This window comes from Rhinolophus sinicus, linkage group LG01, assembly GCF_036562045.2.
Source record: "Rhinolophus sinicus isolate RSC01 linkage group LG01, ASM3656204v1, whole genome shotgun sequence".
NCBI classification, from domain to species: domain Eukaryota; kingdom Metazoa; phylum Chordata; class Mammalia; order Chiroptera; family Rhinolophidae; genus Rhinolophus; species Rhinolophus sinicus.
Window position 1 is genome coordinate 11,066,136 of NC_133751.1, and position 24,904 is coordinate 11,091,039.

Below are 24,904 nucleotides of genomic sequence, written 5' to 3' on the forward strand. Positions count from 1 at the left end.
ACTTCCCAGCCACAGGGGAGCCCGGAGCATTAGGACTCCACATCTTGAGGTTTGGCCTCTTCTTGCAACTCTCAGATACAGGCTATTGGGAAGGAATGGAAGTTAAAATAGGCTATAGGAAGAGGCCATCACACATACTGCTCCAGACGGTCTCTCATTGCCTGCATTTCTCATTTGGAAGTGGCTTCCCATTTCAACTCATCACCAACATCATCGCCATGGCTTATGTGGCATCTCACCCTATGAGGGACCCTCGTCCCTTCACCTTCTCTGACCTTACCTTTGCTTATTCACTCCACTGCAGCCAAATGGCCTGAGTGCTGCTCCCCATACATGCCAGGCCCCCTCCCACTGTGGGCTCTTTACATGATCAGTTCTCTGGAATATCTTTCTCCCAAATATCTGCAGAGCTGGTTCCCTCAGCTGATCTTTGGGTCTTTGTTCAAATGTCACCCTCTCTGGGAGCCCTTGTTTGACTTCTTCATTTACAATGTGAACTTTCCCCCAGACCACACATCACCCACCACCCACCAACTCCCCATTCCCCTTCTCTGCTTTGTTATTCTTCATGGCACTTAATGTCATGTGGCAAATCATATATTTCCCCTATTTATTTTGTTTACTGTCTGTCTCCCTCCCTAGAAGGGAGGCTCCATGAGGGCTGGGATTTTTGTTAAGTGCCCTATGCATGGTTCCTGGCACATAGAAAGTATCAATGCAAATTTGTTGTGGTTGAATGAATTTGCAATTTACAGAGTGTCTTGTTGCAGAAGAAGGGATCCTAATAAATGAGACAGCAGAAAAAAGAAATACAACAAAACTGAGTTCTGCTGAAGCAAGCATGCATCATAAAGGCATATTTGGGGGGGAAATCAATATTCGTGCCACAACCATAAACCTCTATGATAAGTTCCACATTTGTGTTATGGTGGAAGGAGAAGGTTATTATTAGCACAAGGCTTGAAATTGATGGTCTCCATCTAGGGGTGCTGACGCCTGTCCATTTCTTGCTGGAGACTGGGCAGAAATGAGCAGCGTTGATCGGCGTGCAGTGAGACCTGAAGAGTGAGCACACAGCACGGACAACTCTAAAATGTGACCAGTGGGAGGAGGTGCTATGAGAGAAAAGCACTCTGAAACTGAGCCCACTCGCCAGTCAGCTCCAGGCACTCAGGCAGGCTGATGGATGGCAGAAGGCTGCTCTGGACCGGCTGATGGTCAAATGCAGAGTAGAGGCAGGCGCCCCCTGCTGGTTGACTCGGCTCTTCTTTCCTTCCACAGCCTGACAGGACGCCCAGAGAAGCAGACACAAAACTCTTCTGGAAACCAGAACCTCCCTCACCAGCCGGCTCGATGACCCTGAACAGGGCAGCTATTATCTCTGAACATCAGTTTTCTCCATCGGAAAAGGAAATTAGTCCTCTCTGTCATTTCTAGTTCCCAGGACTGTTGCCAGGATAAAATGAGACAAATATGCATGACGATGCCACACAGAAACTATTTTGGTTATTGTTGTCTTAAGTAAAAATGGAGAGTGACTAGGACATAAATTAGAAAACAATAAATTTAAAATAAAATGAAAAGTGCAAGGCTGAAAGCTGTAGTTGTTCAGTGCCTCTTCCTTTCAATGTGAAGGCTTTCGGGTGAGAGCTGACACCGGGGTGAAGACCTTCACACTTTGTGCCCGCAGTCATAAGTCCATCACACGCCCCTAACCCAGACCTCCTTAACCCTGATCTTCCAATTTTTCTCCTTCCAGGCTCATGATGGACTGACTAAGCCATTTGTTACCACCAATGAGTCTGTGTAGATAGATAGATAGATAGATAGATAGATAGATAGATAGATAGATAGATAAAATAGATGGTAAATATTCTCCATCTAGACCAGGTGTGCCTCTGAAGTTCCACCCATTAGCAGGACTTCCCTTCACTGTTGTCTTTAAGACCAATCCTGAGGGCAGTCACTGTCTATTTTTGGCTTGTACACACATAAACACCATCCAAGAACCAAGCTCATGCTTTTTCCTCCCCCATCGGTGAGTCATAAGGGATCCCCCTCCCAGTTATGGCCACAGGTGTGAGCTGATGGGGAGTTGCCGGTTCGACAGTAGTGCAGGTCATGGAGGTCTAAACCACCTGCTTGCATAGCTTGCTCATGTTCAATTCAGATACAGGGCTTCTCTCTTGCAGTGGATGCTGCTGAGTTCACTGAGTCCTCTCCTGATGGGTCTGACAGAATCCAGCCTACCATGGGCGGTTCTGCAGGTATGTTACTTGGTGTCCCATGTCTACGTGCTCTATTGGCGTCCAGCAGCAGTGCATCAGGATCTCTTTTTTGAAGAATGTAAAATTCTCCACTGCACATGGCCTGGCCTTGTTCCAGAACCCTAGGGGTCTGCTTTATGATTCTCCCACTGGGACTTACTGTAAGCTGTGCACAGTGGTCTTTCCCACCACTGATATTTCTAGTAACCTAAGGTCTGTTGGTTCAAATGACCTGAGCAGCAGGGATGCTTGCTCTGCATCCCAGATCTCCTCCAGAACCCCCACTCTGGGCCTTCCCTAGAGCTGGCAGCCTTCTGTGTAAGCCAGTCTGTGGGTTGGGAGAGTATTCTCAGGTATGGAATATGCCACCTCCAGAAACTGTAGGACCTACATGCATTGTGCTTCCTTCTTCCTGGTGGAAGATGCAAGATCCAGTCATTTGTCCTGTATTTTCGAGGGCAAGCTCCAGCGTGTCTCAGACCACTAGATTCCTATAATGATGTGGCGAGACTCTGAAATGTGTTTATCTTCCATTGTTTTGCCATTGTCCCCAGTACACTTGCAGCCTTTTGCTCATCCATTTGATTGGCATGAGACATTGATAGAGTGGGCCAGGGTGACATCCTGCAGGACGATCAGCCGGACCAGTTCTCTTCAGACTGTACACGACAGAGAGAGGGAGAGTCAACATAAGCCGAGGGAAAACTGTAAATATATATTATTTCCTGTTCAAAGTGAATGCAAATCATTTCTTTTCTCTCCTATTTTATAGTGATGGAAAAGAATATACTCACCAGATCGAAGATCACATACCAGGTACAAGACACCATGTTCATGTGCTTTAGTGAAAATACCATACCAGACCCAATAGCAGCAATTTGTGCTCCTTCTGGCTGAGTTTGCAGTGACCCACTGTCACTGTCCAGGATCCAGTGGCTTTGCAGGGACCAGTCTGATGAATTAAATGGAGCTCTGTTGGGGACATCACATCTACATCCTTTAAGTACTTCAGGGTGAAACTAATCTCTAGTATTCCTCTTGGGATGAGCAACTGCCTTTCAGTGTCTTCTATATGGCCTTCTCCACTACAGTATCTCTTATCTCAATGCAGTGGTTGTGGCAGATACCAAATGTAACCATTCCGATTGTACATTGGGAAACTGCTGAAACATCACTACATGAGTCCATGGATACGGTGGACACACTATGAGCTTGACCTGGGCCACGCCTCCATTTATTATGTTGTCCCCATATGCCCCCACTGTAACAGGGGACCCATAATGATTCTTTAGGTTTCTGGATATCAATTCATACCTAAACAGTCATTGAAGTGTTTGGATATTTCCCTATATTAATCATCTATAGTGTGTAATAAATTACTCTAAAACTTAGTGGCTTTAAACAGCAATAAATATTCATTATCTTACAGAGTTCACATGAGTAACTTACCTGGTAGATTCCAACTCAGTGTTTCTCATGAAGTTCAGTCAAGATATGGGCTGAGACTGCAGTCAACTGAAGGGTTGACTGAGGATGGAAGATCCAACTCCAGGATGCAAGACTAAGAGGTTCATGCTGGCTGTTGGCAGGAGGCTTCAGTTCCTTGCCATATAGACCTCTCCAAACGGTGGTTTGAGTGTCCTCGTGACAAGGCAGTTGGCTTCCTCCAAAGACAGTGATCTTTAAAAGAAGGCAAGGTGGAAGCAAGGCTCAATATCTTTTTTTTCTTAATTTTGTTGAATTTTTATTGACAACTAAAAATTATATATATTTAAGGGATACAATTGATGGTTTGGTATATGTATACATTGTGAAATATTCATCACAATCAACTTAATTCACATATCCATCACCTCACATAGTTACTGCACATACATTTGTGCGTGATATGGGTGTGTGTGTGTGTGTGTGTGTGTGTGTGTGGCTGAGAACACTTAAGATCTGTCCTTTCAGGAAATTTCAAGTATGCAATTCAATGTTATTAACCAAGTCATATTGTTGGACATTAGATCTTCAGAACTAATTTATCTTGTGTAACTGAAACTTTGTACCACTTGACCAACATCTCCCCATATTCTCCTCCTCCCAGTCCCTCTAATCACCATTCTACTCTCTGTTTCTATGAGTTGGACAACTTTAGATTCTACATATAAATCAGAACATGCAGTATCTGTCTTTCTGAGTATGACTTATTTCACTTACCATAGCGTCTTCCAGGTTCATTCATGTTGTCACAAATGGCATATTTCCTTCTTATTTATGGTTGAATAATATTCTATTGTACACATACACTGCATTTTCTTTGTCTATTCATCCATGGACAGACATTTAGGTTGTTCCTATATCGTGGCTATTGTGAATACTACTGCGAGTGCAGATATCTCTTTGAGATACTGATTTCATTTCCTTTAGATATATATCCAGGGGTGGAATTGCTGGGTCATAAGGTAGTTGTATTTTTAATTTTTTGCAGAACCTCCATATTGTTTTCCATAGTGGCTGCACCAATTTACATTCCTACCAACAGTACACAAGTGTTCCCTTTTCCCCACATCCTTACCAATACTTGCTATCTTTTGTCTTTCTGATAATAATCACTCTAACAGGTGTAAGGTGATATCTCATTGTAGTTTTGATTTGCATTTCCCTGATGATTAGTCAAGTTGAGCACCTTTTCATGTACCTGTTGGTCATTCATATATCTTCTTTTGAGAAATGTCTATTCAGGTCCTTTGCCCATTTTTTAATCAGGTTATCTGGTGTTTTTTTTACTATTGAGTCACTTGAGTTCCTTATATATTTTGGATATTATCCCATTATCAGATATATGTTTTACAAATATTTTCTCCCTTTCTGTAGGTTGCCTTTTCATTTTGTTGATTGTTTCTTTCACTGTGTAAAAGCTTTTTAGTTTGACATAATCCCATTTGTCTCTTTTCACTTTTGTTTCCTGTGCTTTGGGTGGCATATCAAAAAATAAAAATACAAAAATCACTGCCCATCTTGTTAGATCCTATATCCCAGGGGAGTGCTCCCAAGTTGATAAGCTCTCCCTTATCCAACTTCATGTTCCACTCCCCTTGATTCAGCACCTGAGAAAGCGGTCCTTCTGTTCTCTTTTGGCCTCTGCCAGCACATGCTGGCAAGGCCCTGCAGCTCCTTTAGCATATGGTGGCATTGTTCCCTTATTCCGACCAGTACTTCACCAACTGTGTTGTATTGTCACTTAACCTTAGCTACTGGCCTCTTGGCCAGCAGGGGAGGTTGAACTAAGGCCTCTGCATTATGTTCCAGCTAGAGGAAGGTGCTAGACCTTAACAGAGAGATTAGATGACAGTAGTAGAGATAAGTGAGTCTTCCAGTGTCAAGATGGACATAAAAAGTAAAAGAAATACAAAAACTAAATGATATTTTTAGGTCAAAAGTATAAAATTCAAAATACAATGTAATCTGAAAAGAGACTAAAGAATATGAACATTTAAGCTGATATAGGCAAATCTAAATGCACAATAGCTGATTCAGAGTCCAGACTTGTACCAAAAAAAATGCAACAAAAGATTTTAATGAGGTCTACTTTAATGAAAGTCAAAATTATAGCTCTTTTTGATGATACAGTACACGGCACAAAATAAAATGGGCATAAAATAAAGCTTTGGCGACTGATAAATGGTGTGCATTCACTTGCAAGAGAATGCTGAAAACTGCCAAGGAAGAAAAACCCAGGCACCAAGGTAAAAACAACTTGATGGAAATATGCTATGAGGAACCACTGGGCTTCCACCCCGCCCCGTGCCCATTTAATCTTCAGGATTTAAAAAAATGTAAGAAGGGGATATTATTCATGAGTTGAGATAGTGGGACATTTCTATTTCAACTTACTTGTGTTACCCACAAGTTTCTGGGCTTCCTGGAATTTTAATTAAGGGTGAAGACATTTTAGGAATATTTTTCACAATTTCTGCAAACTCTAAATAGGATCAGACAACTCTGACGTGGACCTGAGAATTTGGGGACTATGCAAACATCTGGAATTCTTCACAGGTGGCAGGAGAGAGACTAAATTGCAATGTTTCATGGCATCATGATTTATGAATATATGCTATCATCAACAGGAGTAAATGTCTACCCCAAGAAACTTCTGGATCCCATTAAAATGACAGAAAATAATACAGACACTCCTAAGTGTCCACGGTTATGTTTCAGAGCTCAGACATCCCAGGAACCCTGTGGACCTCACCTGGCTAGGACACCTTGTTACAAGTAGACAATCCTTGAAAAATTCAAGCCCTAAAGTCTTAGCTGATACAAAATACAAGGACCTTGGTATAACAGAAAATTTCTTGGTCTAATGAAAAAAATGTTTCCTGCATTTGTTGATTAAACTTACCTGAGCTAATTTCACATTTGCAAAACAATTTTTTGAAGGATCTTAAAAGCTTAGTTATTTCACTTTTTAAGCTCAGTGTATATCCCCTTCATGTGCAAATTTTCAGCTGCCTCCCAGATGCCGGAGATGCCAGTGGGAGAAAGTGCCAGTATCCCTATGGTACTGGAGATAAAAATGAGGAAGCAGGGTTTGAGCCATAGTTATATACACAAGCATGTAAAGCTGTGGCTGGACCAAGAACAAATTATTTCAAAGAATTACTCACGATGCTAGAGGTCACTTAAATGACACAGAAAGGGGACACGTTAAAAAGACAAAAACTTAAAAAGACATAGTAGGAAACCCCTACCAAACAAGGATCCCAAGACTGTTCATGGGAGGCTGACATCAATAATAGTGACAAGTCATTGAAAATGAACCCTGCTACAGGATAGTAATTAGCTGTTGCTACAAACACTGCCAAAGAAAATTACCACAGATCATCTCAATAGATGCAGAAAAGGCATTGGATAAAATTCAACATCCATTCATGATAGAAACTACCAACAACCTGGTATCGAGGGAATGTACCTCAACATAATAAAGGCCATATATGACAAGCTCACCGCTGATGTCAAACTCAACAGTGAAAAACTGAGAGTGTTTCCTTTAAGATGAGGAACAACACAAGGACCCCCACTTATACTACTTTTATTGAATATAGTACTGTAACGTAGTGCTGACCAGAGCAATAAGCAAGAAAAAGAAAGAAACAGCATCCAAATCAGAAAGGAAGAAGTAAAAGTGTCTCTATTTGAAGATGATATATGATATTATATATAGAAAACCTTAAAGACACCACCAAAAAACTGTTAAAAACTAATAAACAAATTCAATAAAGTTGTGGAACACAAAATCAAGAATAAAAATTTAATCAAGGTGATAAAAGATTTGTACACTGAAAACTATAAGACACTGATGAAAGAAATGGAAGAAAGCACAAATAAATGGAAATATAGCCCATGCTTATGGATTCAAGTAATTAATATTGTTAAAATGTTCATACTACCCAAAGCAATCTACAGATTCAATGCAAGCCCTATCAAAAGTCCAAAGGCATTTTTCACAGAACTAGAGAAACAATCCTACAATTTGTGTGGAACCACAAAAGACATTAAATAACTAAAGCAATCTTGAGAAAGAAGAAAAAACTGTCGGTATCACACTCTATTTCAAACTATATGACAAGACTATAGTAATCAAAACCGTATAATACTGGCATAAAAACAGACACATAGATCACTGGAATAGAATAGAGAGCCCAGAAATAAGACCACATATATATATGATCACTTAATTTACAACAATGGAGCCAAGACTATAAATGGGGAAAAGATAGTTTCTTCAATAAACGGTGTTGGGAAAACTGGACAGCAACATGCAAAAGAATGAAATTGAAATCCTACCTTACACCTTACACAAAATCAACTCAAAATGGGTTAAAGACTTGAACATAAGATCTGAAACCATAAAAATTCTAAAAGAAAACATAGGCAGTAAGGTCCTTAACATCGGTCTTGGCAATGATTTTTTGGATTTGACACCAAAAACAAAGATAATAAAAGCAAAACAAACAAGTGGGACGACATCAAACTAAAATGCTTCTATACAGCAAAGGAAAATATCAATAAAATAAGATGACAACCTATGGAATGAGAGAAAATATTTGCAAACCATACATCTGACAAATATCAAAAAATATAAAAACGACTCATACAACTAAGTGGCAAAAAAAAAAAATCTTATTTTAAAATGGGCAGAGGAACTGAATAGATGTTTTTCCAAAGAAGACATGTAAAAGGCCAACAGGTACATGAAAAGGTGCTCAACATCATTGATCATTAGGGAAATGCACCTGTTAGAATGGCTATCCTCAAAAAAGACAAAAAATAAATGTTAGCGAGGATGTGGGAAAAAGGAAACTCTGCACTGTGGGTGGGAAGGTAAATTGGTGCAGCCATGATGGAAAAGAGTGTTGAGGTTCTTCACAAGATTAAAAATGGAATTGCCGTATGATTTTAGACAAAAATGGATGGAACTTGAGGAGATTACGCTAAGTGAAATAAGTCAGACAGAAAAAGACAAATACTATATGATCTCACATATAAAGAATTCTATATAAAGCAATCTAGAAAAAGAAGACTCAGAAACAGAGAATAGATTCGTGGTTGCCAGAGGCAGGGGACACGTAATGTACAGCATGGTGACTATAGTTAACAGTACTGTATTGTATATTTGAAAGTTGCTAAAAGAGGAGATCTTAAAAGTTCTCACCACAAGATAAAAAGCTGTAACTCTGTGAGGCAGTGGACATGAACTAAACTCACTGTGGTAATCATTATGCAATATATACATATATCAAATCATTATATTTTACACCTTAAACTAATACAATGTTATATGTCAATTATATCTCAGTAAAAGTCAAGGGGAAAAGAAAATTACTATAAATCATTTTATTTTTAATCTAAGAACTTGGAGTCTTTAGTATTTTATTTTGCTATCATTGGCTCTCAGGGAGGTAGGCAGACTGACAAACAGATAGATGTATGTTTTACAGGCCATCTTCCTGATACGGTTGAAGGAGCCAGGCATCACATTGGCTAAACTAAATATTAATATTAGATACCGTGAAACCAACTCATTCATACATGCAACTTTTAGTATGCAGAACTTAAAATACAAGTCTAAGGAAAGCTCGAGTATACATAGATTATAAACTGTAACTGCAGCTACAGCTGCATTATATATGATATGAGAGTATGTTTATTAACTCTGCAACTTTAGTGCGACTATAAAAATTAGATTATGCATCAGGATAACACCCATCATTCATGTAACGAAAGGTGTGCAAAAATGAAAGAGACAGGATGGTCCCTAATAAGATTAAAACTCAGCATTCTATCATGTTCTAAGAGATGAAGTGTCATGCCACTATCATGAAACTAAAAAGTTTAATTTTCTCTTTGTACATCTGGGCTCTGGATTTTCATTCAAGCAAGCTCGCAAGTCATAGGTAATGTGTGACAGTCACACCTCTCACCGTGCAATTTTCTTTGCTCCTTAGAACAGCGATGAATTGGTTTTCAGTGGGATTCAATTATTAGGGACACATTTCATTTTCAAATCTGAACATTTTTGCAAAGACGTGATATTTTTAGAAAGCTTCCTAATATTTCTTCTCAGAAGCACTACTGACTTTATTGAAATAACAAGTATAAAAAAGAAAAAGTCATAAAGATAAACATTTAGAATAGTCAAAAATACATTAACCCTTTATTGTTTTAGAGAAAATAAATCTCATTTAAAGCACGCAAGAAGAATTCTGTTAAACATTCAGTTTTGGTCCTTCAGAAATGAGAAAACCATATTGTATGACTGTACGTGACAAGATCTTGAAAATGTGCATACCTTTTGACCCAGCAACTTCTAGGAATTTATCCTTAAAAAAAATTCCTAGAAAAGTGTACAAGTACAGGCACACAAGTTAAATCCCCACTGCACACCATTAATACAAATAAATTGTATCTGAATTAAAGCCCCATTTTTTAAGTATTCACTGGAAATAGAGGATAATACAAGTGTCCATTCTCAGCCTTCTTAAGAGACAAAAAGCAAAAAATGCAAAAAAATGGTAAATTTGACAACTGTGGAGGCCATGAGAATGCACCTCACAAGCCTTTCATGACCAATGGCTCTGCCTGCTGGGCTCGGAAATCCATCACCAAGGTACTGGGGCCACGTTTCCCATGGCTGGTCGTGGGCGGTGACTGAGCACAGTAAGGCTACTAAGGCAGCCCACTCCTGGGAGCAGGGCTGGCTTCATGGACACCAGACCCGTAGTCACACAGGACTCCGGGCCTGGTTTAATGCTCTGCTGTTAATAATTTTTAAAAAGGGGTCCTACATATTCATTTCATACTGGATGAGAGAGAGAGAGAGAGAGAGAGAGAGAGAGAGAGAGAGAGAGAGAGTATTTATTTTAAGGAATTGGCTCACGTGACTAGGAGTCTAGCAAGTCCAAAATCTGCAGAGCAGGCTGGAGACCCAGGAAGAATTGAATCTGCAGTGTGAAGTGTGAAGGCAAGCTGGAAGCAGAATTCCTTCTTCCTCAGGAAACCTCAGTCTTTTCTCTTCAGGCCTTCGATGGATTGGATGAGGCTGACCCACCAGGTTGAGGTTAATCTGCTTTACTCAAAGTCTACTGATATAAATGTCAATCATATAAAAAAAAAAAAATACTTTTACAGAAACATCTGGACTGGTGCTTGATCAAACATCTGGGCACCATGGCCTAGCCAAGTTGACACACAAAATTAACCATCCAATCTATTATTTGACTCTCGTCATTTGAAAGTAACCTCCCTGTGGCAGGAATTCTTGTCTGTGTGATTCACTGTTCCAACACATAGAACAATACCTGACACATAGTAGGCATTCATCAAATATTTATGGAATCACCTAACAAGTGTGTGACTTTATAAGAGCAGTCGCGTAATTAGGGTGGTCAGGGACGACCTTTCTCAGGAGGCAATATTTGGACAGAGACCCAAACCTGAGAATGAGTAAGCCACGTGAAGAGTATTCAAGGCAAAAAACCCACGACTGCTACAGCACTGATGTGGGAACGAGGTTGTTCACGGAGGGAAGGCCCTCGTGGTGGCTGGAGCACTGGAAACAAGGCACAGAGCAATAACAAATGATGCTGGGGAGAGAGCAGAAGCCGAGCCATTAGAGCGTGTAGTCAGGGCACCTTTGCACAAACAACTCCAGTATTATTCCCCTTTGCTAAAGATAGTTTGAGTCAAATTTCTCTGTCACTTGAACTGCAGAGTGCAAGCATGGCTTTCCTTCATGTATCCTTTTGCACAAACAAGTACCTTTCCTCTATGTAGTCCAGCTATGCCAAAATCTTCTATATGCTTTCCTTCAGATTTTTGCAGATAAAAGGGGAAATCGTAGATTCACAGAGTGCATGATTCTATAAATCTGTCTTGTTTCCATCAAGAAAATCCCCATGGTAGTCTGGAATCCATTTCATTCCTTCATTCTCTGCAACCCTTTGAGTCTGCCTCTTGGCGGACAATTTGTTTTGCATAGGATGGCTCCAGATTATTTTTTAAACCCTGTCTTATACAATCTGGCTCCGGAACTAAGCTCTTCAACTCCTTGGGGGTTTTCAGCCTGGCTTTCTGCTGATGCGAAGTTCTTCTTAATCCTTCGATGTTCCAGGCATTTTTCCTAATAATATTTTGCAATGCATTATGAAAAGGCAGAAAGAGATGTAGGTTTGGGGGAATGGATGTGTGGTTTCCTTATCGAGTGTTAAAAGGTAGTTGTTCCTTAGTTGTAGTAATAAACACCTTGAGATTATTTTAATCTAATTTTGGCTCTTCTCACAGTTCAAAAATGCACACAGTCACAGACTCCTGCTCAGAGAGACTGGTGTATATGGTTGGGATTTGAGAACACATTGGCACATGATTATTTATTGTACAGAATTATTTAATCAACAAATATTTACTGAGTACTACGGCACTTTGCATTATCGTCCTCAAATATTTGCTGCCCCTCCCTGTGGAAAGATTCTATTTCCACGTGCCAATGACATAAGGTGAAACCATATAACTTGTTTTAGCCAATGAAAAGTTTGGAGCGGTGACATGTGTAATTTCCAGGCACAAGCTGTAAGAGGCAATGTAGAATTTTACACGTTCTTTCATCCCTGCCATAGACAAGCAGTGTTCTAGATAGAGGCTGTGTTGTCAGTCTGTGTCCCAACGTAGGATGAAACATGAAGCAGAGCCACAGAAGATGTGCAATGGACATATACTATGAGCGAGAAATAGACTTTTCATGTTGTAAGCCACTGAGATTCGGAAGTCATTTTTTTTTACAGCAGCAGAATATAGCCACCCTGAATAACACACATACCCACTACAAGCTCATCACTATGCTGGATGTGTAATGTATTTGCACATACAACTACTAGGCCATGGCCCCCAAGAAGATTTGCTTAATAGAAACTCCTATTAAATAAGGGCACTTTGTCACAGAAGATTTCAAACTTCCTTTAACCAGAACCCCTTACACAGAATGCCAACTGTAAAACAAATACCAGCAGAACTGCTCTAGTTGAAAGAATGAAGACCAGAAATTTGGCAGTTCTGTCTCCCCAAAGGCTGTACTCAACCTTGCCAGACATCTGGCCCGCACTCAGTGAATATTTGTTGAATAAATAAACAGATTATTTCCTGCAGAATTCTTTAAGGACTCTCTGGGGAACTCCATAGGTCCATAGAGCAAAGTTTAAAATTCCCATAGTGACAGTATGGCCCTTAGGAGGTTTCAGATTCAGCCATCAAATTCATTTATATCGAAGAAGAGGACAAAAGCAAAGATGGTAAAGATTCAGATCTTATTTTAGCCGATTGTTCCTACAATGTTCCAATCACAGCTCAATCAGAGATGTGAATGATTGTTATCAAATAGCTTTGTCCAGTGTTTCACATGGCATTTTTTTTCACGGTCCAGCCAACAGTAGAGATGATAATACATAGAGAAAATGAATAAAAGCAAAAGATGTTAAATAATTCATACATTGGGTAATGCATCCTAAAACAATAATTCAACCCCTGTGTTCAGACTATATGTTGGGGAAGACTAAGAAACTGATGAGCCCCAGAGAAGTCGGCTCAAAATTATACTTTCAAAGTAACAAGAATTCCCCTCCTTACTAAATCTCTCTCTTCCCACAAGTGTAGCCTGCTAGACATAACGAGCCTAATGTTCCTATTGTTCTAGTAACAGTGACCATCATCTTAGTAAAAGACATTTTAAAAACAATAATGGGGAGAGGGCAAGCTCTTCTGGCAAGATGGCTGGCTAAGATAACATAAACCTCTCTCAATAAACTCCTAGACAAACTACCTAAAATAGTCTTTAAAAATCTTTTCAAATTTTATGGTTGAGCTCACAAGAAAGAAAGAAGAAATCCTAGGGGTGTGTAAAAGAAAGAACTGAAAACTGCCATGTGAGGTGATACTGTAGATACAGTGGGAGGTGGTTGCTGGTCCAAATGACCAAGGGACTTAGGTTTCAATATTCATGTGGGGATAGGTGCTGGTGCCCTGGGCAAGATGAAGAGGGAGTGAAAACCCCTGCATGGAGCTGAATTGTCAATAGCTGTAACCTCAGCAAAAGAGTGTACCAGAACACATTCATTCAGCACAGCCAGTAGTTAAGGAAAAAAGCTCATCTGTTTTTTGCTCAGGCTCTAGGTTAAAAAATAAAAAGAAATAAAAACTAAGCCATTGCCTCATGCATTGGAGATTCTAATTTATACTAATTGTAGAGTCCAGGAAACATCAACACTGGAAATTAATATAAAAATTGGTCTTGGGCTAGAAAAATAAAACCAGGGCAGAAGAAAATACAAGATGATCTCTCAGGTACTCTGCAAAGAAAGCCACAGTAGACTTTTCACAAAACAGAAGCCTTAATAAAGATGAACTTATAAATATGTTACATTACATATATATTCATATATATGTATGTATGTACATACTATACACAGGCATCACAAAATAAAACACACAAGAGAACAAGAGACCCTAAGACTAAAATTTAAACATCAACAATCTAGAAAATAGTATAAACTAAATATGCTAAAAAAAAAAAAAACAAGTGAAAAATTAGGAGATATGAAACCCTACAGAGTGGAGAAACAATAAAAGAGAACAATTCGATTTGAAAAGAAACCAAATAGAAATTCTAGAAATGCAAAATATATTCAATGATATTAAATCTCAATAGACAGAAAAAGTAGTAGATTAGACACAGCTAAGAAGAGAATTGGTGAAATGGAAGATAGATATGATGGAATTACTCAGAAAGCAATACAAAAAGGAAAATGTGGTACAGCCACTGTGGAAAACAGTATGGAAGATCCTCAAAAAATTAAAACTAAAACTACCATATGATCCAGCAACTCCTCTTGTGGGAATATAGCCAAGAGAAATGAAAATATTAACTCAAAAAGACGTCTGCACCTTCGTGTTTATAGCAGCATTATTAACAATGGCCAACACATGGAAACACCCAAGTGTTCATCAATGGATGAATGGATGAGGAAGTTATAAAGCTACAAAAGAAGAAATTTTACCATTTGTAACAACATGGATGGACCTTGAAGGAATTATGCTAAGTGAAATAAGACAGATAGAGAAAGACAAATACTGTATGATCTCACTTATACGTGAAATCTAAGGGGGAAAAATGCATAGAAAAAGAGAGCAGACTTTTTACCAGGGACAGAGGGTGGGAGGGTGAATTGGAAGAAGGTGGTCAAAAGGTACAAAATTCCAGTTATAAGATAAATAAGTACACCTTAAACTTATACAGTAAGGTCTGCCTTAAGCTTATACAGCAATGTATGTCAATTATTTCTCAATAAAACTGGGAATAAAAGTGAAAAAAAAAAAAAAGAAATAAAAACAGATGGAAAAATACTCAAGTTACCTCTTTCTCCACCTTCTGGCCTCCTGACAGTGCCTTCCACTGGCCAAACCCAAATGAAATCCAGAGGTCAAGGAAATCCACTGATGCAGTCTGTAAAGATCAACTTTCCAAGAAATTGAGCAGGGTAGATGGCTGGAGAGTAGAACTGGAGAGACAAATGGAGAATGTCCAGCACCCACTTTTATATCATTTTGCATATGATTTAAAGACAGAGGAGGATCCAAGTTGCCTGGTTGGACCCAGTTCTCACCTCTTGGGTTGGGAAGAGCATAGCATCTTTATTTTCTATTACAGTAAGATACTAAGAAGTAAATCAAGATACTTTTAGGAAAACAAAGTGGCCTGGTTACCAGAGAGTGATGTCCACCATGGACATCTTTTAGACCTTTGTTTTAAAGCCTTCAGTACTTTTGTAATCCCAAGCAACTAGTTATAATACAAAACTGAAAATGACATGGATTGTAAAACTAACTGGCAGCTGATCATTCTAATCACAAGAGGCTAAAAATCCAGTCAAAGTTTTAAAAATGATTTCTGCACACGGTGATAAAGGAATTGCTTCTCTCCTTGGCACAGTTCTGCGTTAGTGTATGTGTGGGTGAGGGGAGATGTCTGACAGCTCAAGTCTAGATCGCAGAGTTGTATGTCTTAATGCCACCCCAGAGCCATAGACACCCAAACGCTCTCTATCTATTGTTGGGACTATAGGCATGGGAGCTAGAGAAGAGTCGAGATTTCCTTCCACAAGTTCCACTGGCAACTCTGAATACAACTCTGAGCATAATACTTCTGATGACTCATTTGCCCCAGTCAGTACCATCCTGGTGGGTATGAGCACTGGCATGGCCTGGAAGAGATTGAACTCTTTCCCTCTGGTGGTGCTGTGCATCAAGGGCAGAATGAATAATATCCTGACAGTTAAATAACCCCTGCTAGTGATTTCTAGAAATTACAAGCCTGATATAGGACGGGAGCAGTCTAGATTGGCTGTCATGAAGTTATCTTTCTTCATATTTCAACACATAGACTCAGAGACTCTTATTGTAGGAAACAATCTTAGAGATAATAGCTAACATTTGGGGGGTACTTATCATATCCCAGGCACTTTCTAGGAGCTTTGCATGAAATAATCAGCCAACAGTCTCATTTTGCTGATAAGAAACTGTAGCACACAGTGGCTAAAGTAATGTGTCTAAGATCCCTCAGCTAGTAGGTGGTTGGTCCAAGATCAAAGGAGACCTTGCTTTTTCCACCAGACCATACTGCTTACAGATAATCTAGTCAACATAAAACTCAAATGTCTAATGAGGCAAGTCAGGACTAGAGAGAAGAGGGTTACTCAATGTCACATACCTAGTTACTGAGGAAACTGAAATTAAATGGTCTTCTGATTCCTAGAACAGTGCGTTTTCCATTACACAATGCAGAATGGAGAGAATTTCATCATTTCACACTTGCCTGTTCTTCCCACAGTGAAATGGAGCAAAAGGAATCAGTGAGTGAATAACAAGAGAGAACATCTAACTGAGCTCTGTATTTTATCTTCTAAGTCTATGACTCTGTATAATTCCCCTTTTCTTTCTTTGGGATGCGTGAGCAAAACTGGCATAAATAGCTCTCCATGTTCTTCCAATACTGGAGGGCACCATATAGCACAACAAGCGTGTGCATCATTAGAAACAGTATGCAAATTTGCATGTGAGGAAAACTCATTTGATTCTCCATCTGTCTCCCTGTTTAATTAGTTAGCCATAAATTAGCACTTTTTACTAGCTACATTCCGCAAATGTGATCAATTCACTGACTTTAATGTCAAATATGGAATATTTTTGACTTTTAAGTATTTAGCCTTTTAATTTACATTCACATTTTGAAATCTAAATTAACTGTTGAAATCCACCCAAATACAAATGTTAGGGATTTTTTTCTCTGTCTTCTCATTAAGATATTTCTTTGATTGGCTCATTGATGAGATGCCTTTTTGAAGCATGACTTTTCCCCCAAAGGGCAAGAAAACAAAGTGTTTTTAACATTAAAAAGATATAATTAGGAAACACATTATGGATAGTGTCTTAAAGACACATAGCCTGTCACCCTGCTCAAATATGCTTCCAGCCTGACAGGATGGTCATAATCAGACTTTTGTCAACAGAAGCGGAACAGCACCTCCCAGCCCTCTCTGGCGCATACTCTCCTGAAGAAGTCAACTTTCTAACTTGTCTGTTGGTGAGAGCACCCCATATTTATTGTGTACTCAGTGTACTCACTATGTGCTAACCCCTATGTAGGCCCAATAGAGAAGAAAAGAAGACAAATGATTTCCAGTTTTCTTAGAATACCAGGGAAGAGAAGAAGCTCACAAGAGGTAGAAATTGTTAAGGGAACATATAATAAAATAACTATACATATATACATACGAGAATACTGATATCCTACTCCTTCTTATTCTTTGCCCACAGAATCCCAATTTTGTTAAGGAAGGTAATATGCCTAGCTCCAAACAATGGCTCAGGACTGGTTGAAGCTAATCATTACAATCTTATTCCCTAAATTTCCAGATCTTTTACAACTACAGATAGCCATGGGACATAATTCCAACAAAATATGGGAAGACCTCAGTGAGTTTCTAGGAAACCTCTGTCTTCTTTTTGATTTTTTCCCCCTTCTGCCTGCCCCGCCCCCCCACTCCGGTTCAAGCCGTTGTTTCTCAGTCTACTTGTGTAGGACATAGCTCTCTGACCCATGCTGGTGTTATGAGCCTTGCACTCCCCCCGGCTGAGGCGGTCAGTTGTTTGTCGTTGGTCTGCTGCTCACAGCAGCTCTCGCTGGCTGCCGGCCATTCACCCTGACCGCCGGCTGCTCCTGGCAGCACACAGTAGCCCATGGCAGCCCACAGCTGCTCACGATGGCTGCCGGCCACTCACGCTGGCCACCGGCTGCTCACGGCAGCCCAGCTCCAGGGAGAGCCATTGTTCACAATCTTAGCTGTAGAGGGCACAGCTCACTGGCCCATGTGGGAATCGAACAGGCAACCTCAGCGTTAGGAGCATGGCACTCCAACCACCTGAGCAACCATGCCGGTCCCTGTCTTCTTGATATATGCTCTGGGGTGCCCCTCCCATTCTTTCCTGTTATGAATGTCGATATGATATTTGAAGTGGTAAAGCCATCTTGAGCTCGTGAGTGGAGGCCAAAAGAACTGCAAAGATGCCAACCCTGAAATCTTTAGTGCCAGAACCAATGCCAGAAGCCACCTCCCTTTGAGCTTCTTATCGTATAAGAAAAATAAATCTACTGTTGCATGCAACTGAATGCATCCCTAGCCAATATGTATGCAAATTGAAAACTCTATTTAAATACAGAAGTACTAAAATACATTCACAAAAAGGGAAGAGTTACTGGAAAGCTAAGAGTTCAATGTCTGCTTCCCAATTAGCTTCAGAACACCCAGCTGGTCCAATTTCAGTTCCACAATTGGGTGCTGATTCATCAACCACTAAGACAGTGCGTTCTAAAACTGTAGTCTCCAGGCTGGAACAAATGCAAGAGAGAAAGAGAGAGAGAAAGAGAGAGAGAGGTGCTGGTGTTTTGAATGATGCCTTCAGCCAGTACTGGGAGAAAAGACAAGCACAGAATGTTCTGATTCGCCTCGCTGCTCCAAACTCACCAACTCACCATGGACAGAACACTCGGCAGTTGCTGAACCTCCTGGCTACGGAGTTCCAAGTTCAGACCCTCAAATCAGGTGAGAAGGCTTCTCAATAGTCCTAATAGTCCAGGAAAAAAGCCAGAGTTGGACCCAAAGTGATCTGCAAATTAAATACAATTCCTATCAAAATTCCAACAACCTTTTTTTTAAAGATGAAAAAGCCAATCCTAAAATTTATATGGAATTGCCAGAGGCTCTGAATTGCCACAATAAGCTTGAAAAAGAAGAACACAGTTGGAGGACTGACATTTCCCGAATTCAAAAGTTACTACAAAGTGAAGTAATCAAACAGTGTGGTATTGGCATAAAGATAGATATAGAGAGCAATGGAATGGAACTGGAAGTCCAGAAATATGTGAGCCAATTGATTTTTGACAAGAGTTCAAAGACCATTCAATGGGAAAAGCTCAGACTCTTCAACAGATGCTGGGACAACTGGATTTCCACATGCAAAGGAATTAAGTTTGACCCTTACCTTATACCATATACAAAAACTAACTCAAAATGGATCAATGACCTAAACATAAGAGCTAAAACCATAAAAGTCTCAGAAGAAAACATAAGGGAAAATCTTCATGACATTAGCTATGACAATGGATTCCTAAATATAAACCAAACCACAGGCCACAAAAGAAAGTGCAGATAGACTGGACTTGATTAAAATGAAATGATTTTATCCATCGAAGGAAAAAAGACAACGTACAGAATGGGAGAAAATATTTATAAATCATATATCTGATAAGGGTTTAATATCCAGAATACCTATAAAGAACTCCTATAATTTAACAAGAAAAACAGACAAACAACCCAATTTAAAAACGGGCAAAAAACTTGAACAGACATTTCTCCAAAAAAGATATACAAATGGCCAATAAGCACAAAAAAAGATGCTCAACATCATTAATCATTAGGAAATGCAAACTAAAACCACTATGATAGAAGAACTAACTCTGGGTGATGAACACACAATGTGATATATAGATGATATATTACAGAATTGTATACCTGAAATCTATATAACTTTACTAACAATTGGCACCCCAATAAACTTTAATAAAAAAACCAATGATATACCACTTCACACCTAATAGCGTGACTATAAAAACAAAAACAGAAATGAACAACTGTCGGTAAGGATGTGGAGAAATTGGAAGCCTCACACATTGCTATTGGAAATGGAAAATGGTGTGGCCACTGTGGCAAACAGTCTAGTGGTTCCTCTAAAAGCTAAACATGGAATTACAAATGACCCAGCAATTCCACTATACCCAAAAGAATTGAAAATAGAGATTCAAACAAATACTTGAACACCCATGTTCATTGCAGCATTATTCACAATAGTCAAAAGATGGAAACAACTCAAGTGTCCATAAACAGATAAAAAGATAAACAAAATGTGGTCTGTTGGTCAATGGAATATTATTGAGCCATAAGAAAGAAAGAAGTTCTGAAACATGTAAAGTACAGATATCAGGAGAGGAGGGATTCGTTCTCAATTGACTTAGCAGGATTCTTGCTATAAGTAGGCTATGCAGACCCGGCAAGGACAGGGCCAAGGTAGAGGCCTAGTGAAGAAGAGGGCTCAGAAAGTTTGCCGAAAGTTTGGTCAAAGGCAGAATCTTTGTCATTAATCAATGGTATCATAGTTTGTCTTCTTGATTACTCAATAATATCGTTCTGGTCTGAAACACAGCTGTGCCCTCAAAGACTATTGATATATGCTGGATAGGTCATTCCAAGTATCCCCCGGGGGGTGGCTTCCCAAGTTGTTAAGTCTTGCTCTAATATTTTGGTTGTTGCTCTTATTATTATTCTGTTAGCTGTCGTTTTCGTTCATCAGTACTCTTGACTTTCCGATGAGCTGTGTCCAGTCTGCTGTGAACGAGGGAGTCAAACTGCTAGGTTTGTGTAAAATATGTGTAATTAGGATGGTAAAATTCTGGTTGATTGTTCTGGGAGAACGTTGGTCAAAATCCCCTTTAAAAGCCTGATGCAACTTAGCCTCACTATTCGTGATTTTTCTCCCTCTTTCTGGAAAAAGAAAATAAAGACAAACTAAATTAATACCAGTAGGTATTGTATTCAAGAAATGCGTTGTGTGTACCTCATCAGAGATGTAAATTTTACAGCGTTGCAACAAAGCTCTTGCAAGAAATATGTTCCAAAGAACTGAAAGGGGAGGGCCCATTAAGCTTGTAATAATCAAGTAATAGAGATGCAATTGGACGCTGTTACTGTCAGTCACATTTGTCTGGAGAGAGGCCATGAAAGGTCCAGCACTTTCTTCTCCTTCTGAGCAGACCCCAGGCGCAGGCTCTTTATAAGATGCACCAACCCGGTCGGCTCAAACCCAGGCAGATGTAAATCATCTCACCAATAAAACAGAAATTTACATGATTATACTTTTTTAAAATGTCTTATATTTTTGAATAGAAAAGAAGGGGAAAACAAAATGTCTCCTTAAGGATTCTAAGATTTAAGTGTCCTGAAACATTTACCTCATCACTCAGAATTAGGCTCAAAGTAAAGGAGAGAATCCACTCTTGGTTTTGGCCAACAAATATGGTGCCGGGTAAAATGGTTTAAAGTTAAACATTCTTTTAAAACTATGAGGGTATAAAATAGGAATAAAAAGATCAAATGAGAGCCAGAAGAGCTATCCTGTGAATAAAGTTGGTAAACTTTAGAGCATGGATTTTATGACACTGAGGCTTACTGACATGCAAACTTTCTGGCTTTCTTCTAGGTTCCTGGGTGAATTCCCAACAGCTAAGCTCACTGGGTAATAAATTGCTCCATTAAAAAAAATCAATATAAATAATTTGCACTTAGAGATTGCTGCTTTGTTCTAACACATTCTTTTGCTCTGATAAAGAGAAACTCTGAATTTCACATATGAGAGAGATTTCCCTCTGCCCAGCCAAGGGCTTCTCTTTCTTGTTACTGAGGACGCCACAGGCAGGCTTCACTTGCTCTGGTTGTGAGGGTCTGTGTCATCACTGTCCTCGCGTGGATGGCTGCAGACGGTCTCCATGGTGGGCTCCCAAAATATGGAAATGTCGTGATCTTATTCTAACTCAACGTTCTTCAATAATTTTAGGCTATTAGTCTATAGTAAGTGTGTGTGTGTGTGTGTGTGTGTGTGTGTGTGTGTGTGTGTGTGTATGTGTGTGAAATTAAAATTTTACAAAACAATACTTAGCCCTTAATTTACTAGGGCTGCCATAACAAAGTTCCACAGACTGGGTGGTTTAAACAATAGAAACTTATTTCCTCACAGTTCTGGAGGCTAGAAGTTAAGATCAAGCTGTTGGCAGGGTTGGTTTCTTCTAAGGCCTCTCTCCTTGGCTTGTGAACTCCCGCCTCTTGCTGTGTCCTCACATGGTCTTCCCTCTTTGTGTCCTAATCTCTTCTTCTTATAAAGAAACGAGCATGTTTGATTAGGATACACTCTGATGTTCTCATTTTAACTTCATCGCCTCTTTAAAGACCCTATCTCCAAATACAATCAGATTCTGAGGCGCTGGGGGGTTAGGACCTCAACATCGGAATGGGGGTGAGGGGACACATTCGGCCTATAACACTCCTGCATGCATCTAATGTAGGCTGGTGTTTTCTATTCTGTTCCACTTTTTAAAAAATACTCATACACAGTGTGACCCTCTAAAACTTGATGTCATGACCCAATAATGGGACACAACCCACAGTTTGAAAAACACAGTTTAGCACGTGGGCCTTGCCCTGGCCTGAGGATTGGCAAATATAACCTTGATAAGGAGTGAGTAAGCACAGCCTTGGGATCCTGACTGAGATCCTTGCCTGTCCTCAGGAGGGATTGGTGAAGTGAGAAGGGCAACAGCTCTGGGTGACACACGCTCAGATGGAAATCCCAGCTTTATCACTCGCTCACTGCGTGACCCTGATCTGGAAGGAGGCCTGGATCCGGGGGCTGCTCAGACATTCTGGCTTCCTTCCTGTCTTTGAAAGATGGTGAACCCTTATATCTTGATCCCAGAATTAAATGATGGACATGCCATGTCCTTTTATCTTCCTGAGACAATGACACAGATTATCAGCAGAACAGGGTAGTACTTCCTCGAGGGCAATTTTATTCCTCATTCATACAAATTCCCCCAGAAATCAGAAACTTTGTTCTCTGCAAGTCTGCTCTATAGCCAGTCCTCTTCCCCAAGCCTCAGAGAACTGTGTTTCATGTTATATAAAGGAGTTGCTATAATTAGTGTTTCTAATTTGAATTATATTTTTAAAAAGGATCATTAACATCCTTACCTTTTTTCAATTTAATTCCTAGTGAATTAATTTTAAGTGAATTTCTCTTGTGCATAATTAGATTTTTTCTTTTAAAAAAAGGCTTCAAGTATTAAAAAAAGGCAAGCTGGTTATCAAATATGAATTTACATTCTCACCTATATCTCAAAGTTCAGTGAAGTTTCTTGGGCCAATGACATCAAATTATCCTGCTCTCCAAGGAAGGAGGAAAGGTGCTGTATACAAACCTAAAGATGCTGGTATCTTCAATGAGCGAAATTAAATACACAGAGTTGATGTGAGTTGGAGACCTGCAGATTAAGAAAAAGGGAAAATTCAGATTGAGTACCCAAAGAAAGCAAAGGACACAAGAGAAAGTCAAAAGAAGCTTTTGTTTTGATAGAAAAGAAACCTGGGCCTCATGGTTCCCTAAGCAGTGAAGACAGCAGATTTTAACTTTCATTAAAACCCACGTTAGGGCGTTTTCCACTTTCTGTCTAAAGAAATGTGCATTTGAGGAAGAAATAATGCCAGCACCATTTTTAAGAGTAGAAAAGACACCTGGGGTCATTCAGATGGAAAACATTTCTCCACCACTTTTTGATTACATGTATCTCCTTTCCTTTCCATCTTTCTCACCTACGTCTTTCCATATCTACAATCTCACCACATTCTCTCATCCCACCACCCCATATCCAAAGTTTTCTTTTCCTTCTCTCTAAAGTTTTCATTTGCCTTCTCCCCTTTTAGAGGGGTATCTTCAAGCATTTCCCAATACCCTGCCTAACCCCCTAACTCCCATCCTTACACCTGTACTTCATGATGGGGAATTTAGAGCATAAAAGCCTCTTGACTTGGATTCTAGGTTTTGTGGTACACACACTGCTATGCTATGCTAGTCGTACACTCTGGTCCCTGCCATCTAAGAGCTTATAAACTGTAATAGATAATATGTACTGCTCAGCTTTGGCTGGGTAACAAATAATCCCCACATCTCAGAACCCTCCAGAATCAAACCTTTATTTCTTGTTCTTGTTACATGAGGACAGAAGGTCCACTGTGGCTTTCCTCCAGGTGACAGAATGACTTTGGGTCTGCCCCGCGTCTTCTTCATATATCATGATATGTTCACCTGCAGAGGGCAGGAGTCCAAGTGGCTGAGCCAAAAAACACAATTGTATTTAAAGCCTCTGCTGTGCTGTGGTCTTGATCATGTCTGCTCACATCCCATTAGCTAAAGCAAGTCACATGTCAGGTGGAGTCTGTCAATATACTCCACCTGCAGGGAGGGAACAAGAAGTTGTGACCAAAAATACAACCTACCACAAAGAAGTGCATCAACAAGCAGGTGACTGGCAACACACAGGACCAGACATCTAGTAGTTGTATGTTTATGAATCATATTTTCCCCAATTTGGATAATTCTATAAGAAAAAGTGTTATTTTCTGGACAAAAAAAAAAAGTTAATCGCGATTATTGTTTTTAAAAAAAATGGAAAATATGGGGGTAAAACAATAAACAAGATAAAAAAGGACAGCCATAATATCGCAACCCAGAGATATTTTAGTACATCTCCTTAAGGAATTTTTTCTACAAGTGGGTGTGAGTTAAATTGTGATTGGACTTCAAGGTTTTATATCCTGCTTTTCTTTATTAACATACTGTGTGCTTTTCCCCATGTCAGTAAAAATCCATCATGGATCTCACATTAT

General features: G+C 39.6%; 2 long non-coding RNA genes across 2 annotated transcripts; both read right to left on the reverse strand.

The window, feature by feature from the left end:
* Positions 1-641: 641 nt before the first annotated feature.
* LOC141570146 (uncharacterized) lies at positions 642-14,284 on the reverse strand. Its single transcript, XR_012494055.1, has 3 exons — positions 10,693-14,284; positions 3,717-3,947; positions 642-2,926 (listed from the first exon to the last, which is right to left on the reverse strand). It is a non-coding gene; the product is annotated as an uncharacterized LOC141570146 (long non-coding RNA).
* A 7,846-nt stretch (positions 14,285-22,130) lies between these two features.
* LOC141571622 (uncharacterized) lies at positions 22,131-24,580 on the reverse strand. The gene is made up of 3 exons (XR_012496539.1): positions 24,209-24,580; positions 23,350-23,502; positions 22,131-22,337 (listed from the first exon to the last, which is right to left on the reverse strand). It is a non-coding gene; the product is annotated as an uncharacterized LOC141571622 (long non-coding RNA).
* Positions 24,581-24,904: the final 324 nt, after the last annotated feature.